General features: G+C 40.3%; 1 long non-coding RNA gene across 1 annotated transcript in view; it reads right to left on the reverse strand.

Annotated features, from left to right (window-relative positions):
- Window positions 1–957: 957 nt before the first annotated feature.
- The window catches only part of LOC138439140 (uncharacterized), a 299,286-nt gene continuing 284,026 nt past the window's right edge, over window positions 958–16,217 (reverse strand). The window contains exon 7 of the long non-coding RNA XR_011256586.1: window positions 958–2,539. This is a non-coding gene — a long non-coding RNA (uncharacterized lncRNA). The remainder of the gene's footprint in view (window positions 2,540–16,217) is intronic.

Consider the following 16,217-nt stretch of genomic DNA (forward strand, 5'->3'; position numbering starts at 1 on the left):
CACACCTATGAGCGACCACAGTGTGAAGCCTGAGCACCATAGCTAGAAAGTAGCCTCCACTCGCTCCAGCTAGAGAAGGCCAGCATGCAGCAACGAAGACTCAGCACAGCCAAAAATTTAAAAAAATAAGTGTAATAAAATTTTACACTACATTTAAAGTTTTCATTAAAAAACACATTAAAAGAAAGACATGATAATTCAGAGTGGCCTCCTGACACAAGAAGAGGCAAATGAAGCGATGAAATAGGACAGGGAGCCCAGAAACATTTCCAAATGTATGTAGAAACTTGATATTTGCCTTGGCAGATCAGTGGGGGGAAGATGGACTGTTCAGGATATTGATTTTACAAGTGGGAAAAAATGAATTAAGATCACACCAGGAATTATGACTCACACCATAGATAAAATGCAGTGCCTGGTGGACATATATCTGGAAAGCAAAACTCCGAAATGCTTGCAAGACAATATAGGAGAATATTTGTATGCCCTTGAGTCACAAAGAGATTGCATTTAAGACCTTTTACAAAAGCACAGAACATAAAGGAGAAGAGAGAAAAAAAAGTCAGCATTTATATCTGAAATTGATTATCATCAAAGACATCATAAGGAGAATAAAAATGTAAGCCTCCAACTGGGAGAGGTTATTTGCAAAACGCACAACTGTCAAAGATGAGAAATCAAAACGTGGCAAAGGCTTGTGTAAATCAACCATAAAAAGTCAAACTAAGAGAAAGAACAAAAGGCGCTTCATGGAGGAAGGAACACTGAGAGGTTCGTAAGCAAATGAAAAGATGCTTAATTGAATTAGTAGTCAAGGGGAAGCAAAATAAAATCACAGTAAAATGCCATCTCCCCTCCCACAAACCAGGGAAACAAAAGGAAATCTGATAAGAGTACAGGAGGCAACATGAACACTCTTTGAATATCAGGGAGAGTAGACATCAGCACAGCTTGGAGACAATTTCCACGCCTTGGTCATGTTTTACCACGCTTTGATGTAGCAGTAACCCTCTTAGAAGCATGCTCTGTGAGTGAGAGAACACAGCTCATTTGATAACATGCTTCTAATATGAAAGTCAAGCAACAGTCGCAACATTTGGTATATTCTATTTCTTAAGCTTGGTGGGTGTTTCATTATTTTTATTTTCTGGCCACACCGCAGAGCATGTGGGATCTTGGTTCCCGGTGTGACGTCGCTAAGTCTTGTCTGACTCTTTGCCACCCCCTGGACTGTAGCCAGCCAGGCTCCTCTGTCCATGGGATTCTCCAGGCAAGAATAATGGAGTGGGTTGCCCATTTCCTCCTCCAGGGGATCTTCTCAACCCAGGGATCGAAACAGTCTCTTGTGTCCCCTGCAATGGCAGGTGGATTTTGATATGTACTGTTTTATAATTCTAACAGGGTTGTGATAACCACGGCAAGTAGAGTTCATCATCATTAATGCCAGATGGTTGCAGAAAATATTGAAAGGGCAGAAGCCGCAAAAAAAATTCCCAAACCTCATGCCTCCCCTTCAAAAATTATTAATTATACACAACTTAAAAGCTTTCATTTGAATATGGATGAGTCACTGCAGCTGTGCCCCTGAAATCCCCTTCATCCTTAAGATTTTCTGTGGTCTGACACCAACAGCACTTTGGCTTGCAACAACGAGTTAGTCCTGTTGCTTTTCCAGGTTATGTAAGACATATTTCCTCCTGAATTGATCCCCCTGGACAGCGGTTTCCAGACTTTTTAGCTTACAACTTGGTATTTGATTTGAGGTAGACACACAGCTTTCCAGAAAGTGTTGAATGCCACATAAATATTTAAAGTCGATAAAAAGGAGTTTTGAGAATTTGAGGTTGAGTTCTCATAGAGCTAAAAAAACACAGTTGAAAGCCACTGACAAAGTGTATAGAAAAGCACATGAAGACAGACATGTCTTAATTAGGATGTCACTGTTTTGGTGCAGAATCTTCTGAAATGAAAACATCACTGTGCCCATCTTTCTCTTGAGTTCAGAATAACAAAGCCTGCCAGCCTGCACTGACATCATCCGTGCCACGTGGACTCGAGTCATTCTTTTATTCACTGTGTTCTGTATGAATTTCATGATCCTAATCTGACTCATATTTCAGTAATGAAAGAAAAACTTAGCTATGGCTCTCAAACACAAACAAACAAAAAACCATGTATCTTGCTTTCAGCTATTTTTATTTCTGTGTTCTTCATAAACTTCGGGAGTTTTCACAGTAAAGAGAAAGATCAGGTGTAGCATCCTCTTTAGGGAGATGCATCTGTTTATACTGGCTTCTTTCAACAAATATAGGAAGTATATTAAAAATGCAAAATATGATCTCTGTGTCTCCTCTCGTGGAAATGGTTAAATGTTATCATCCATAATGCACAAGAATCGGTACCTTTGTACACATTTTCATTTCCTCACTATTTCCCTTCCCAAACTTAGAAAATTAAGTTGGCAAGCTGAGATTTATCAAAAGCTTCAGAAGGTGGTTTCTTGGTCTTTGAGGTATTGACTTCATCAGTATCAAATAAACTGTAAAAGAGGAAGAATTGAATGAACATGATTGATATAAGTAACCATAGGTGTAAGTCCAAATCTGTCCTTTTTCCTCAAATAACCTTTATCAAGGCTCAGATAATTACTGTATTTCTCATTCCACTTAGCTTCAGGAATTGGCTTCTCTCAATTAGGTTGAATTACTATTGTTTTCTTTTAATTATAAAATAATTTTGTTGTTTTTTTGACATTTGAAAAATATGAGAAAGTAGAGAAAAATATGAACATTTGCCAATGTTCCACCATCTAGGGACAACAAAAAGCTTCTGCACAGTCGAGGGAACAATTAGAATGAGAAGGCATTTTTATGGGATGGATGGAAGGAAATAGGTGATAAGGAGTTAATATCCGAAATATATAAGAAACACCTTACCTCGGTGGCAAAAAAAAAAAAACAAAACCTGATTTTAAAATGGGTAAAGGACTTACTTGAATAGATATTTCTCTGAAGAAGATATACTCATGCCTAAAGGTTTACGAGAAGACTCCAAACATCACTAATCATGGAGAAATGCAAATTGAAACCACAATGAGCTATCACCTCGTACCTATTAGAATGACTACTATATATATGTATATACATAATATGAGGAGAAGGCAATGGTACCCCACTCCAGTACTCTTGCCTGGAAAATCCCATGGGCCGAGGAGCCTGGTGGGCTGCAGTCCATGGGGTCGCTAAGAGTCAGACATGACTGAGCGACTTCACTTTCACTTTTCACTTTCATGCATTGGAGAGGGAAATGGCAACCCACTCCAGTGTTCTTGCCTGGAGAATCCCAGGGATGGGGGAGCCTGGTGGGCTGCCGTCTATGGGGTCGCACAGAGTCGGACACGACCGAATCAACTTAGCAGCAGCATGTAATTTGAAGAGTGTTGGCAAGGATGGGAGAGAAGGTGGAAATCATTTCACTGTTGGTAGCAACCTAAACTGGTGCAGTCTCTATGGGAAACAGTATAGATGTTCCTCAAAAAACTAAAAATAGAGTCATTGTGTGTGTGTGTGTGTGTGTATATGTAGGCTTAGTTGTGTCTGACTTTTTGCTACATCATGGATTGTAGCCCCAGGCTGCTCTGTCCATGGGATTTCCCAGGCAAGAATACTGGAGTAGGTTGCTATTTTCTTCTCCAGGGGATCTTCCTGACCCAGGGATCAAACCCAGGTCTCCTGTATGTCTCCTGCATTGACATGTGGGTTCTTTACCAATAGTGCCGCCTGGTATGACCCAGTAATTCCACTTCTGTGTGTACATCCAGAAGAATTGAAATGAGAATCTCAGGGAACTGTTAGCACTCTCACATACGTGACAGCATTATTCAAGCTAATATGTGAAAAGGCGTCCCATGTGGCTCAGTGGTAAAGAGTCTGCCTGCCAACACAGGAGATGCAGGAGACACGGGTTCAACCCCTGGGTCGGGAAGATCCCCTGAAGTTGGAAGTGGAAACACTCTCCAGTATTCTTGCCTGGAAAATTCCACGGAGAGAGGAGCCTGGCAGGCTATATAGTTCACGTGGTCACAGAGAGCTGGACACTAGTGAGCAACTGAATACAGACGCAAGATGTGGAAACAAGCTACAGGTCCATTGACAGATGACTGGGTTAAAAAAAAAAAACACGTGATTCATTACAATGAGACGTCATTTAACCCGAAAGAAGGAAATCCTGCCATTTGCCACAACATGGCTGAACTTGGAGGACACTCTACTCACTGAAATAAGTCAGTCACAGAAGGACAAATGCTGTGTGACCCACTTCCATCTAAACTAGTCAAGCACATGGACGCAAGGAGTAGAATGGTGGTTGCCAGAGTCTAGGAGGGCGGGTGAGACGGCATAGAGTTCCAGCTATGCAAGATCACTGATTAAGCCCTGGAGATTTGCATGTGGGCTTCCCTGGTGGCTCAGACGGTAAAGAATCTGCCTGCAATGCAGGAGACCTGGGTTCGATCCCTGTGCTGGGAAAGTCCCCTGGAGAAGGAAAATGGCAACCCACTCCAGCATTCTTGCCTGGAGAATCCCATGGACGGAGGAGCCTGGTGGGCTACAGTCCACGAGGTCTCAGACAGATATGAGTGAGAGACCAGCACTTCACTTCATTGTGTTTACAGCGCTTACTAAAACTGTATGGTACACAAACAATTTTGTTGAGAAGGTAGATCTCAGCTCAGCTGTTCTTATCACAATTAAACAAGAGAGAGGAAAAAACATTTTATTTTAACACTGTCTCTCTCTGTTGAATTTTGTTTTGTTTTCAAAACAAACTCGAGCTCTTTAATACTGCATTACCACTGAATTACCTTGAAATGTAAAGTTGATTTTTTTTTTTTTGCAAACTGGCACATTGTTCTTCCTCTTGAATTTTAAAATTTGACTTTGCTGAGGGGAATTTCATTTTCTCTCATCTGAAATTACAAACAGATCTCTTCTGTGCCTGAGTTAAGCATGAAATTGAGGTAATTAAAGATGAGTAAAGCTAAAAGTTGCCTGAACAAAATCAAAGTGAAAAAAAAAAAAAGACTGTTGTGACTAAAGCGGCATTGCTCATGAATCTTCTGGGGATTGTGCTTTTGTCTTTGTTTTCCTTTTCCCCCTGGTTTCTTTTTCGGAGTAAGTCTAGGTAAAATTTGAGTGCAAGAGACTGGTCAGAATGATTGCAAGCAGGTGGATTATTGCGAAGGTCTTTTCTTCATTTCTATAAATGCTTGCTTGTCTAGCAAATGATCATTATGTACCCATGGTGTGCCTTTCCACCGCACTAAAATGCCAGTGCATCACATATAGGCAGACAGCTGCCGATTTATTAATTCCTAACCTCCTGTCAGTGCCCTCAGCCAAAGACCACCAGGACCCCCTTTGCAGCTGACCAGGTTGGGTTTATGCCTCCTCACTGGAGTGCTGAAGAGCACAGGACATGGGGAACCAGGGGGCAGAGGAGTCTCAGCAGGAGGGAGTCAGAAAGAGCATGTTATAAGATTTAGACTTGGATTGGGTGATTGGTAAGAGGATCTAAGGAGGCAGAGTTGGCAGCAGATTGGACGTTGCTGGAAAAAGAGACCATTTCTATGTTTGGGTGTTTAGTGGGTGGCACAATAACTTTTTTTTTTTTTTGGTCTGTGCTTAGATAGAAGGTAAAGAATCCACCTGCAATCCAGAAGACCCGAGTTTGATCCCTGGATTGGGAAGATCCTTGGAGAAGAACATGGCAAGCCACTCCAGTATTCTTGCCTGGAGAATCTCCATGGATAGAGGAGTCTGGCAGGCTACAGTCCATGGGGTCTCAAAAGAGTCGGACACAACTGACTTTTTTTTCTTTTAAGATAGAAGCATGAAGCGGTCTCACTTTGTTCCATTTGATCCATGTCTCAGCATGACCTCATCTGGAGTTAGAGATTGATTGTGTCCAACGGGAGAATAAAATGGCCTGGCTCTGAATGTTAGACCAGCTTTTAATAACACTGCGGTCTATCTGTAAAATCAGTCCCTAATATCAGGGGCTTCTTCCTTTGTTATTCTTCTCTGCTGGCCCAGCCGGGGACTCTCCTCCCCACTGGGGACAGGACCCCATCACTCTGTTCCTTGGCCCTGCTCTGCTTGGGGTGGTTCTCTTTCCACCCTTGCCTCTGCTGTGGCTACCTGCCCAGGGACTCCTTTCCTGCCCTGTGGCCTGTGCCTGAACAGGGGCAGAATCCACCCCCCTCACCCCTCTGCACTTCTGGGATCAGATGAGGAGACAGGGCAATTGTGGACACCCCTGCAATCTCGAGCGTCCAGGCCATCCGGCCCCAGCACACCCCTCACAGCTCCCCCGTCTCCATCATCCATTCTGCGGACTTGCTCCCATGCACTCCTACCCCCCGCCATTGCCAATACCTTAGATCAACCTTCTGTGCACTCTCAATAGCCTTATTAGCCGCTGATCTCCCTGCGTCCAAGGTGGTGCTAGTGGTAAAGAATCCGCCTGCCAATGCAGGGGACACAGGAAGCAAGGAGTCAGTCCCGGGGTGGGGAAGATTTCCAGGGCAAGAAATGGCACCCCACTCCAGTATTCTGGCCTGGAGAATCTCATGGACAGAGGAGCCCGGTGGGCGACAGACCATGGGATTACAAAGGGTCAGACAAGGCTGAGCACACACACACCCTCCCTGCTGTTACTCTTGACCCTTATGACTCCTCCTGTACACTCTTTCTAGAATGATCTTCCACAAATGCAAATTAGTGGCTGTACCCACCACCACCCCCAACTCTAACTCTCCATGGCATTTAAGACAGAAACCAATCTGCTTCCAAAGCTCGCGGTGATATGACCTTTACATGTCTTTCCAACATCTAGCTCTGTCTCACTCTATTTTCAGTACTCCAGCTGCCAGACGGTTCTTTTCACTCCTCACATGGCCTCTATATGCACATTTTCTCCCAGGTCTTGACCTCAACACAGGATCTTCCCTCTGCTTGGAACCATTCTTCCTCCTTTTCCCTCCAGCCTCCAATTAACATCTATTGCTGTTTAGTTGCTAAGTCTGACTCCTTGTGACCCAATGGACTGTAGCTCTCCAGGCTCCTCTGTTCCATTTTCGCCTCCAGCAGGTTGTCCCAACCCAGGGATTGAACCCACTTCTCCTGCATTGGAAAGTGGATTCTTTATCACTGAGCCACCTGGGAAGCCCCAGTTTACAGCTAACTCGCCCTTAGAACCTCAGCCTGACTCTGCCTTAGATAAGAAGACTCAAGCATCTCCGTTGTCCAGTGCGACCATCACCGCAGCCGCCTCTTCACAACACTTGGCGCCTTTGGTATGATCGCTCAGTCTCTGTTTTATCCAAGAGACTGTTTGTCCTGTGAGGAGGAGTCTATCTGACTTCATAGCTATATTGCAGAGCCTGGCGTGCAGTGATGCTCATCAGAATATTTGTTGAATGTGTGAACGTATTAATCCATTAACTAATTGTGGTATCCAGATAAAAATGCTATAGTAAGTGCTGCTACATTATATATCGCTGTCAGTCCTAAGACTTATATTACGTTTCACAAATACGGTTATATAAGCTATCTAGGGAAATCAATTAGTATATCAAATATGGTTCTGTGGGCAGATAGGACCCGAACTCTGGTCAAAAACCATCATAAATAACTTTATGATACATAAATAATGTATCTCAGTTATAGTAGCTGGGTTGTCTCTGATTTCTCATGTATCTTTGGATGAAATTCTATTTCAGGTTTTTATCATTTTTGTCTCCTTTCTATTCAAAGAGATCATAGGACCCTTAAAGACAGGGAACACATCTCACATTATTTGTATGTTCTAAAACTCCAAGCAGTTTCAGGACTAGGCTGAATTTTGGTCTGTTAGATTTGATTTCTGCTCTTAATGAATTGGGCTTGCTTAATAAGATAATCAGTTTCCATGAAATAAATAAGTGACATCTGCTTCCTCTTGGTCTTGTGAATTATTGCTCATTCATTATTCATTTGGCCACTCACTGTTCATAGGACCTCTGCATACTGGCTCTATGTTAAGTATTTGTCGTACAAGATGAAGGAAAAGCAGCTATCTTCTTTTGGAGAGTTAATAAGTAAATCAATAACTGTAACGTGAAATAAATGCTAATGGTATAAGCATAGAGGCAGCATTAACTCTGACTAAGGGACTATAGAAGGTCTTAAAGGGGAGAAGAGGGTGTGCCCGGGTTATTGCTTTCAACAGCATAAAGGTAGACGAGAGTAGGGGAGCTGATTGGCATCCAGGATATAGGTAGGCTAATAGTAGAGAATAAATTGGGGAAAGTATGTTGGATCTGGCTTGGGACTGGGAGCTATATCACTGTTATGATTCTATCCTGTTTCATGATGTGTAGATGCCACAATGTGCAGCCCACACTCCCCTTTAAAAATAAATGATTTAGCTTTCCAATTGCTAGGAGTACTGCCAGCAGAAAGCCCTTGGCATGCGTGCCTGCTAAGTTGCTTCAGTTGCGTCTGACTCTTCGTGAGCCAATGGACTGTAGCCTGCCAGGCTCCTCTGTCATGGACAGAGGAAGAATACTGGAGTGGATTGCCATGCCCTCCTCCAGGAGAACTTCCTCACCCAGGAATCGAACCCATGTCTCTTACCTCTCCTGCACTGGCGGGTACGTTCTTTACCACTATCGTCACCTGGGAAGCCCAGAAATCCCTCAGCCCTCCACGGCTGGCACCCTCCAAGGACTGCCTCAGCTGCAGGATGCCATCTCATCCAAGATCATGCCTCCTATGGTGGTGGTGATGTTGTTCGGTCACTAAGTCATGTCCGACTCTTTGTGACCCCATGGACTGCAGCACGCCAGGCTCCTCTGTCCTCCACTGTCTCTTGAGTTTGCTCAAATTCATGTCCATTGGGTCAGTGATGCTATCTAACCATCTAATCCTCTGCCACTCTCTTCTCCTATTGCCTTCAATCTTTCCCAAAACCAAGGTCTTTTCCCATGAGTGGGCTCTTCACTTCAGGTGGCCAAAGTATTGAAGCTTCAGCTTCAGCGTCAGTCCTTCCAATGAATATTCAGGGTAGATTTCCTTTAGGATTGACTAGTTTGATCTGCCTGATGTCCAAAGGACTCTCAAGAGTATTCTCCAGCACCACTATTCAAAAGCATCTATCTTTCATAAAGCCTTCTCCAACTCTCACATCCATACATGACTACTGGGAAAGCCACAGTTTTGACTATATGGACTTTTGTTGGCAAAATGATGTCTCTCCTGCGGCAGCCCACCCTCATTGACTGACATGGCAACAAAGCCTGGTTCCTTGACCCCAACTCAGGACAACTCTGAAAGGTTATCCCAACCTCAGAACTCCTCAAATGAGGCCCCACAGAGACAGATTCTCAGTTTCACTTCTCCTCCTGCTTAATTCTGCAATATTTTTCCTTCCTTTCCATCAGTGATAATCTTAACACCATTCCCTAATAAAACTCCTACACAGTAATATTTCCAAGTCTTTTACTGAGGAAACCAACCTGCAACAGGTGGTCATAGGGAGTCATCAAGGGGCCTTAAGCAAGGAAGTGACAAAAGCCAATATATATTTCTTTAACATGAACTTTCCTGCAGTTAGGAAAACCAATTAGGTTTTTTTTTAAAAATGCACATCAATTAATTGATTTCATCAGGGATTATTCCTGAGGGCTGAAAAACCTGGTATGGCAGCTGCAAAATCATATAGTGTTGATATTTTTCAGTGATGGATCATTTTTATTCATTACTGACATCATATTCATCTTTTAAGGATTTTTTTTTAACATCAGAATTTGTTCAACTTTGTTTCCGAGCAAAGGCACTACAAAGTAAAATCTTTTTTTTTTTTTACTTTATTTTACTTTACAGTACTGAATTGGTTTTGCCATACATTGACATGAATCTGCCACGGGTGTACATCTTTGTATGTAGGACTTGATAATCAGAAAATTATCCTAAGATGCAAAATACATTTCTGATTTTCAGAACATCATCCTAGGGTAAAACAATGGGAAGACAAAAAATTTTCCGCAGCACGTATACAAACTTTTAAAATTACTTGACTTTACTATGACCTAAATTGTTTAAATTCTACAGAGTAGGATTGTTTTGCTCCACCATAAGATGATTGAAAGTGGCATCCTTTTAATTTTTTCTTTTAAATGGTTAAATCCTAAGGACAGATCAATGGAGAATTATGTTAAATAAGGAATACAGTTGACCAGTTATATTCTCAGTTTTTTTTCTTCCACCTCTGTTGAAAATTATCAGATTACCTTTATTTATTCAAATTGCAGTTATTGAGAATCTATAATAAGGGAAGCACAGAGAATGGTCATAAATAAAACCCATCCAAACCTATCAATGGAAAACCCAACTCCTGGCTTTTCCTTCTCATGTATTACTGGGAGTGTCTCATGTAAGTTTCCATAAATGCAAACGCCATGGGGTCGACTGCCATGTTGGGAATCCTGTTTCCTTCCTCCCCTGCTTTGGCGCCCTAATGATGAACCTCACCACCAGCAGTCTCCTGAAGGCACCAGCAGAGTTCCCTAAGACCTCAAAGAGTGAAAAGTCACTTCTGCCAGTCTCTATAAATTTTACTCAACCCCAAGTTGAAGCACTGGTGTCCAGAAGTTGTCAAAATGCTGTGTTTAGTTCAAAAACAGGACCGACTCTTCCCCTGTTCTGGTTTCATTCTGCCATGGGAGTTTCCATGTTACTCCCTCAGATGTGAGTCCTCTTATCTTTACAGGAAATGAACCAGCACACACACACCATGCTGAATTCAGACTTGCCCTTCCCTTCAGTAACTAAGGCTTTGTCAACCATTTTTGTGTCCAGCTCCTTCTCTGGGAATGATTTTCCTTCCAAGAATCCTCTTTATTCCTTGTACGCAGAGATTTGTATGGATCTACCCATATTTTGGAGGCTACCCTGGTGGCTCAGATAGTAAAGAATCCACCTACAATTCAGGAGACCTGGGTTTGATCCCTGAGTTGGGAAGATGCCCTGGAGAAGGGAATGGCAATCCACCCCAGTTCTCTTGCCTGGAGAATCCTCCAGGACTGTGCCGGGAGGGCTACAGTCCATAGGGTCGCAAAGAGTCAGACACAACTGAGCAACTAAGCACAGCACAGCACCCATAGTTTACTCGGTAATTCTGAAGCCTGTGGTGACCACAGTTAGACTGGGGATACGATAAAACGGCAAATTATTATCCAATGTCTGTCTTAAGCGATCCTAGAATTTTTCTAATTGCTAACGTACCTCTGGATGGATTGCAGCCATCAAATTATTTGTAAATGGTAAGGAGCAGAGAAAAAATTGCTGCTATTTTCAAGTACCCCAATATTTTTTCTCTCTCAGATGATCATAAATTACAGATTTTTATTAATATATCCTTAAAAGAAGAGCTGATTCAGTACTGTTCCAAATTTTGAGAATCGTCTTATCTTATAGGAAAGAGATTTAGGCATTTGAGTGGATGAGGGAGATTTATTTAAGAGGTTACTGAGAATTTTAATACTTTAGAGTCTTTCTTGACAAAAAGTGATGGTAAAATGTTAAAAGGGTTATCATCTTAAAAGTGGAAAGAGGATTTGTGACACAAAGTCAGGCAAAAAAAAACTTTTTAAAATTGTATTGTATGAAAAAATTATAACTTCTCAACGGAAAAAATTAATCCCTATTCATCATTCAATATATCATCATTTAATATGAAGGACAGCAGAATGCACTTATAAAATACTGAATAAATTTGCATTTTAAAGTAATTTAATTTTCTCTAACATAATTTGGATGACTCAAGTGAAACATAAAGGAGTTAACCGAACAGATTATCTCAAGTATAAATTTTACAGGCAAAATATATGTCAGGTACAACTCACATTTTTATTCCTAAGGGAAATTTTGAACACTTTACAATGATAATCATGATGCAAAAAATCATAAAATTCCAATATATTTGAATGATTTAATTTCAATAAGACTTTCTTTCTTTTGTAATCATGAGTTTAACTCTGCCTCCAGCATGTTCATTATTCATAGAGCTATTTCATGTCACTCAGAATTGTTTCTTCATACACTGAGGGCTTATTGCAGAGAATTATACAAGATATTAAGATTTGTTAGAATAAAAAAAACAATCAAAATTGCAGTCAAGTAGATGGCAACACTGATAATAGCTATCTGCATTTCCAATTCCAGTAGCTAGGACTACTTGATCTTTAAGACATATAAGGAAGAATACTCAAGTGAGCAGCCATTCCCCTTCCCCAGGGGATCTTCTTGACCCAGGGATCAAAGCCAGGTCTCTTTCATTGTAGGCAGATTCTTTACCGTTTGAGCCACCAGGGAAGCTCCATATAAAGAAGTCTACAACCACCCTGTATCACTACCTCCAGCAAAGATATAAATGCTGGTTGTGAATTACAGAGTTACACCCTTTGTTTCTTTAAAAATAAAAAAGTCAGTGTTATCCCCTTGTCTTTTCTCGAAGGACTGGGGGTTAAAAGCCTAAGAGACAGAAGTCAAAAGGTTGGTGATGTCTAATAGAAGCAAGATCTTTACAGAAAAGCAGCAGTACACTAAGACATTTTATTAGCTTAGTTACAAGACAGAAAGATACTCAGAGAATGAACTTAAGGTTAGCTGTACACACTGCTATATTTAAAACGGGTAACCAACAAGGACCTACTGTGTAGCACCGGGAACTCTGCTCAATGTTATGTGGCAGCCTGGATGGGAAGGGAGTTTGGGGGGAAATGGATATATATATGTATGGCTGAGTCTCTTTGGTGTCCACCTGACACTATCACAACATTATTAATTAGCTGTGTACATGTTCAGTTGCTCAGTCATGTCCAACTCTTTGCAACCCTTTGGACTGTAGCCTGCCAGGCTCCTCTGTCCAAGGGATTTTCCAGGTAAGAATATTGGGGTGGGTTACCATTTCCTCCTCCAGGGGATCTTGCTGACCCAGGAATGGAACCAGAATCACCCGAGTCTCCTGCATTGCAGGCAGATTCTTTACCCTGAGCCATGGGAGAAGCCCATTAATTGCCTATGCTGCTGCTGCTAAGTCGCTGCAGTCGTGTCTGACTCTTAGCGACCCCATGGACTGCAGCCCACCAGGCTCCTCTGTCCATGGGATTTTCCAGGAAAGAGTGCTGGAGTGGGTTGCCATTGCCTTCTCTGATTAATTGGCTATATTCCAATGTAAAATAAAAATTTTAAATAAAAAATAAAAGTTACTGTCTATAAAAAAAAACATTTTGAATTTGGAAGTAGTCTTAAAAGAGCTTAGAATGCTTAAGAAAGACTGACATATATATATATATGACTATATATATATATATATATATATATATATATAGTTTGGAACTATACAATCCTATATGGAGCAATTGGACTAATATAGTTATGAGCCAACTGGTTCCTTACAAGTGGAGCTCATCAAGTCTGTGCCATTCAGATTTCTGGACAAGTCTATCTTACAACTTACCACTTGAAATCTGGTCATAAGGCAACTCATTCTTATTTTTTTAGCAGATACAGAAACAGTTATAAATTCTAGGCCAAGATGACAAAAATATTTAAATTATACATTCTAGGTTTGTATCTTCCAAAGACCACTTAACTTAAAATGTGTATGACTATTATGGATTTTATGGGGGGAAAGTGTATATAACATATGCATACATTTGCAAAATATGTGTTTTAACCTCCTTAATACCTTTAAGTATTTGAGAATACTTTTCACAATGTAAGCTGTATTTTTTTTTTTTTTTTTGCTTTTGGTCTGCCTGATTTCAACTTTAAGTCATATGTAAAAATTAACTGTGATAGTATTTATAATCTCCGTGAAGTGTTATTAGAAATTTAAAATATAGCATTAGCAACACTGCTGGCTGACAGTAAATGATACAAAGTCTTTTGAAAGTTTGCCCATGTTTCCATCAATAAGGTATAACTAGACCTATTTGAGATGCCCACACTCTTTTAATTGAACATATTTTTGTAAGAAATATTTCTTCCATTGTATTTTCATGCATTTAACTTATTAATTATTTAATAAATCATCTATTAATGTATTAAATATTAATATCTAAATCATGTTGTAGTGTTTAATATTGATTAATGTATTATTATTACATTCATTTAACTTAGTTCTTTGCAGAATTTTAATGACCATGGTTTTTGCGGTCTCTTCTGTTGATGTCTAATTTACACAGTTTTAAAATTTATAAGGATTCTTTGTAAGAAGCATGTGCTCAGTTTTGTTCATTGTGAACAAATCTATTTTTTTGTGGTGCTCATATTTCCACATAATTCTCACAAGTCACTTTTTTAAAGTAAAAGGGCAATTTTAATGTAATTTGTGTTGGTTTTCCAGAAATCCAGGAAGTTTAAGCAGATTTAAACATTCACTTTACACCATTTCACAAATGAACCTCATGCTGTGGCCAATTGCATTTAAATCTTATGACAATTCTCATGACAAGAATTTGTTCTATTATTTGAATGTTTTGTGCTTTGTGTATCAACTTGGTTTCTGGTTTTGAACATGACAAACCATTATTTTAATCATTATTTCTGGTTATTATGCCTTTGAATCAGTAAGAAACTCTTACTTATTAGCCATTAACTTTTTATCTTATGGGCCAAGCATTTTAACTGTATACCTCTAAAATAAATGTGATGAAGTTGAAACTATTCTCTGATGGAAAATTGCCAGGGTCCAGCCCCGGTGGATCCAGGGTGATTCGAAGGTGGGGGGACGGAGTCGGCGTCTTTTGAAAAATACATATTTAATTACAGATATAGAGAGAGATTAGAAATGGATAGTGTAGTGGGAAGATTAGTGGAGAAAAAGAGGCTGAATAACTTGGATTACGTGGAATAGCATCCATGCTCCAGATGGGAATTCAGCCAGAAAAACGGGAGCAATAAAGAAGCGACATGGGGGAATCAGTCTTTCCAGAAACTGATCCGATTTCTTTATTTTTAGGTTTGCTTATATACCTTTTGTTACACATAGGGATGAATACAGAGTCACGTGGGGGTCAGCAGTCCTGACCTTTATCAAAATCAGGTGCTTCACATAAATGTATGAAAAAAAAAGGTCTTACGGATATTACATCATCTTCTGGCCAAGAGTGAGACCTGCTGACATTTTATGATCCTTTCTTTCTGATAACCAAAAAACTTATTTCTTCCAAAGGTGTTTTTTCTTAAACCAGGCACCACCCTCCAAATAAAGTTACATTCCTATAGACTGAGGGTGTAGTGAGTTACAATCAAGAAAGGAATTTATTTAACCCAAGGTTAACATGATTAATCTTAAAGGTTAATACTTCTTTCTCCTATATGCTTAACGGTTAATACTTACTTCTTCCTATATGCTAGTTATATTCATTATAAGGGTAGGGAACATGGAGATTTAGCAGCAAACATCAGCCCAACAAATGAAAATCCTTTCACCAATGTTCCCCTTAAGATCTATTTAGTCTTAAGATAGTGATAAAGTTACATTTTTACATAGCAAGGACACAGTGATTTATAACAAAGTACAGTGATCTATTACAAAAGAGAAAATTCATTAACTCAAAAAGTCTAGTATTGCTAACATCAAAAACTACTATATTTCCTTTTCTATATTCCAAATACATTGATTAATATATTCCCAGGTGCCTAAGTATATGGAGGCCTGGCGGCAATCATTGACTCAACAAGAAGAAAAAGCCCTATGCTAATTAAGACTCTCAAAATACTCCAAAACTCTCTGTGCTGTTTATGGTTGAGAGGTAGTAAACAATCATGTGGCAGGAGTATGGATAATCCTGTCACACAAGCTAGTCTGTCAGCAGAGAGGTTTGACCTGAGACATCCTTATCCCACCCAGAGCAGAGAATTAGCAGCAATTATTGACACAACAAATGAAAAACCCTTCACCAATATAATTCCTAACCAACCCATTATACTAGTAATTTCTAACTCTCCAACAGAATTTGCCTTTAGTAAGTCTAAAACATCTTGTGCCTCTTAGATTGGGAGGCTGTAAACAATCACATGTGGCCGGATGAACCTATACAGGTGGGCTAGATAACCTTCAGAGGAGTCCATAAGCTGAAACACTCTTGTCACGCCCAGGAATTTTTA

This window comes from Ovis canadensis, chromosome 4 (assembly GCF_042477335.2).
Source record: "Ovis canadensis isolate MfBH-ARS-UI-01 breed Bighorn chromosome 4, ARS-UI_OviCan_v2, whole genome shotgun sequence".
Taxonomy (NCBI): domain Eukaryota; kingdom Metazoa; phylum Chordata; class Mammalia; order Artiodactyla; family Bovidae; genus Ovis; species Ovis canadensis.